This window comes from Belonocnema kinseyi, chromosome 3 (genome assembly GCF_010883055.1).
Source record: "Belonocnema kinseyi isolate 2016_QV_RU_SX_M_011 chromosome 3, B_treatae_v1, whole genome shotgun sequence".
In the NCBI taxonomy this organism is placed as follows: Eukaryota; Metazoa; Arthropoda; class Insecta; order Hymenoptera; family Cynipidae; genus Belonocnema; species Belonocnema kinseyi.
This window is the reverse complement of record NC_046659.1, coordinates 88676061-88680420: the sequence shown is the minus strand read 5'-3', so window position 1 is coordinate 88680420 and position 4360 is coordinate 88676061.

Here is a 4360-nt window from a genome sequence, read left to right as displayed (position 1 = left end):
ATTGTTTGTATATAAATAAACAACTTTTAAATTAAAGTGAGTTTTACTTTTTGCTATTAAATCTTTTAAAACTGAAATGATCTGAGATTTTTATGCAATTAGATGTGGAACACAATAATGAGTAAACTTATCAACGAACAATACAAAATAATTTTTATGATCATTATTTGTAGGAGTATATTTTGTTCCTCGGAACTAGAAAGTATAGTTTTTGCACCAAGCCTACCGGATGGTCCTCATAACTATACTAGGAAAGGCGTATCAACTATACTTGTTTTCTTAAAAGTCACACTGCCCCACAAAGGATACCTCGAGCAGTATATGGGTCCCGCAACAAATCAGTATAGTTGTCTTACCTATACCGCATGGATCGATGCAATATATACCCTATTTTGCTGAACTAAAATTGTGTATAGTTCGAGCGCAAGTACTCTTTTTCCAGTGTGTGTTATTATTTTTAATGGATCGTGTCAAAAGAATAAATTTCTTAATAAATAACTTCGTTGTCATATTTTTTATAATTTTCTTTGTACATAACAATTGGTGCCCTATGAGATAAATCTCTAATAAATCTCCATCTCCGAAATAAATAAAATGTAAAAACTGAGTTTAAATAATAGGCTTTGTAAAATTCTACAAATTTTTTAAACTAACTTTTGAATTTTAGTACATGCTTAGAAAATACTATATTTTGTCTAGCTCAAATGATAAAATATTTGAGTCAACGCTTCTTCCAAGTGCACTTACTTCTTGAACGCTTCGACCAGGCTTCTTCGCCAACTCTGCGTTAAAAGTTTGGCTAGTTTTGCCACCGAATTGTAAAGTTGCATCGATATAACCTGAAATAAAAAATAAATATATAAAAATTATAACATACTTTTTTTAAATTTTCCGTCTTAAAATCCGTTTTCTAATCAGCATAAACTACCTAATATATTATCATTTTAGGTTTTTAGGCATTCTAAACTTCAATCCTAAATTAATATTATCGGCTTTACCTTAAAAAACAAAAGAGACACGAAAAACGCTTTTCCTAGGATAATTTTGACATCATTTCTGCCAAAATTGTTTTAGTTTCGCGTAACTGGTCCTTAATCTCAAGAAATTCATCAGCATTGATTTTAAATTGCAAAGCAAGTTTTCCAACTGCATATTCTAAAGTATTTTTTTTGTCCTCTTTCTTCTTCTTCAGGATGTAAGAAACCTTTCCGCTACAAGCAGGATATTCCTCGTCTAGAATTGGACTATTTTTTTTAGCAATTTCATAAGCTGCGTTAAGAATGAGTCTAGGAATTCTGTTTTCCTGTGGATTGAATGGTTTTACTATAAGAATATGATTTCGAAGTTGAACATCTGCTTCATTATATAATAATATTTTAAGAAATGATGAGAGCTTCATTTTTGACTCGACCATTTCCGTGTAGACTATCAATTTGATCGTACGGATGATTTTGACAATACCTGCCTGGTTTCGTAGACCTTTTATGTCGTGCACAGCTATACCAACCAGCAAGTTCATTAAAATGACAACAATAAAAATAACAAACAGGAAAAAGAGGATTTGCGAAAAAACAGATAATGGATCATAAACAACAATATAACCACTTGCACTCCCTTCTCGGTGGTTTACAAGTCCCTCAAAGTCAAGTTCTCCAGACATCATCGTTAGAATTTTGATCGCACCAGTTAATAGATTTGCAAATGATGGTTCTCTATTGAAAATTATGCAGAAGCTCAAAATGAATCCAATAATTAGTCCTGAATATGCAAATGAAATCCTTGCAAATTCATATTGAATATGACTAAACATCGCAATATAAATCCCAAGTCCTGGCAGCTGACCAAGCATAAACATCAAGTTTGTCCAAGCACAAAGAACAGAAAACGCACCGGCATACTTCTGCCAATTATAAGTTTTTCCTGTGTAAAAAAATGACGTTGCGAATACACTGATCATAACTATAGTGTCCAGAGTATTGTCTACATTGCAGAAGAACTCCTTAAAGCTCTGAATGGTTGCGAAACTCAGAATCTTTCTCGGTACCATCAAACAAACGCAAACCAACCAAATGTACCACTCAAATGCGACAACTCGTTTGTCGAAGTAATAACAAATCACACTGGTATCATTAATGCTGCTACTATTTTTCTCAGAGGAATTGTAACATTCATAAGCTAAAGCAGTTATTACATAAGTACTCATGACGATGAGCATGAGTGTGTATGCAACAATATTTATTATGTAATACTTTTTAATCCTTTGCCACTTAAGGTAAAGAAATGCCGTAACCAGAGGATGTGATAAAAAATCTGTCACATTCTCCTGTATGAAGGTGTTAATGAAACTACTTTCGGGTCTGTCATCACTTGGAAGAAGAGGAGTGAAATCAAATCTCATCTCAAATTCTTTGTTTTGACAACTTGGGTGTCTCAACATTATAGAAGAATCAATTTTCATTCGAAATGCTTGCAAGCATTCTGGTATCTTTCGTAGAACAATACCTAAGGCTGACAATTCTGTGCTTGTAGTTGCACTTAAATCAGCACCATTCAAAATCAGAATTTCAACGCTTTCTGCTTGCTCCTCCAAAGCTGCAATAAGAAGAGGTGAAAATCCTTTTTTGTCAATTTGATTAACCAGCGCACCATGTTTTAGTAAAAGTTCTACTAATGTGGTATTTGAGGCATTAGCCATTATGGCTTGATGCAAAGGAGTCCTATTCATTTCATCCAAAGCGTTTACATCAACTTCTGGTTTCTCTAATAAGAGTTTACAACATTTTAAAGATTGGACTCTACAAGCCACATGAAGGGGAGTTTCTCCATTGCTGTTTTTGTGTCTGAGGTTAGCTCCTCGCTTGATGAATAATTCTGCAACTTCTTCTGCCTTTATTCTAATAGCGTAGTGTAAAAGTGGGACCATGTATGGGTTATGTGATTCATTATTTAAGTCAACACCATTATCTAGTAGAAGTTCAGCAGCTTTAAGACGGTTTCCAGCTACAGCTGAGTGCAAAGCACAATGGCCATAACGAGGGTTGACGTAGTTCAAATTTGCACCTCTATCAATTAGGTACTTTATACAAGCGATCTCTCCAGAAAAAGCAGCATACATAACTGGTGTTGCTCCTTTAAAATAGATATTATCAATATCTGCCCCAGACGCTTCTAGTTTGAATAAAATCTGGGATAATCCACGAATACAAGCCCAGGTGAACGCAATACTTCTGAATTTCCTGTCAAAATCTGGAAAAAGAATTCCAACCCTTTCGGGAATGTTGTTATTCTCCATTTGTTGAAGTATTTTTATTTCTTCAACACTTACTGTGTCCCATACTGCCTTCAGTATGCTGATTCCATCAACTTCCATACTTCTTAAAGATTCCAAATTTTTGAAGAAAAAGGACTCGTCTATAGGTGGTGGTGCTGTAACATCTATTTGTACATATTGATAACGAGTTGTTTCTGTAATACTGCTCCTTTCCGGATGTATTCGTGTTGGTAATTTTGGAAATATGTGGTCTTTCCATAATCTAGGGAAGATTGGATCACCTTTTTTTAAATGATCGTGTAAATTACTTGCAGAAAAATGACGTTTTTTATCATCAGGAGATGATGAAAGAATGTGCATCTCTTTTATTTTAGCAGGGTCGAAGGAATGTGAGCTTTCTGATCTGATGAGCACAGATTGCGGCTTTCGGTAACTACTATAAATCCCTTGAAGACGATACTTTGAAACAAAAATAGAAAACAATTATTTTCTAAAATATCTAAAACAAAATCACACATACAATATGATTTTATAATTTTTTCTCCTTTCTGATTAATACTGATTATTTTATTACAAACAATGATGAGTCAATCATGTAGGTCATATTCTAAATAAAACAGCTTTCTACGGTCGAGAAATAAAAAATGTATTACATAACGCAAGGGTCGAAAATTGACCTTGAAATTCTGCTGAATATGAAATATATATTTTTCGTAAAACACAACACTGCTTTTCCGCCATCAGCAGAATGTTGACTATTACGGAATTTCAAAGTTTAGGATCTAAAAAATATATAACTTTGTTTGAAATGCCGAATTTTATTATAAGTTTTTATTAGTGGCCATTAAAGCATGCGCAGATAATTTATTATATTTTTGAATTTTGTGACTTTCGATCATAGTGTTTCGTATTGATATAGCTTTAAATTTGCATTTTCTGATTTTCTGAATAGACATTTTTACTTAAGCTTCCGATGGGCATAAAAAATTATTTCAGATTTCAAGGGATTGAAGATTTTGCGGAATCACTTAGGAATAACCTTATTCCATAATGCAATTAAATTTAAAAAATTTTAAATATCAATAAATG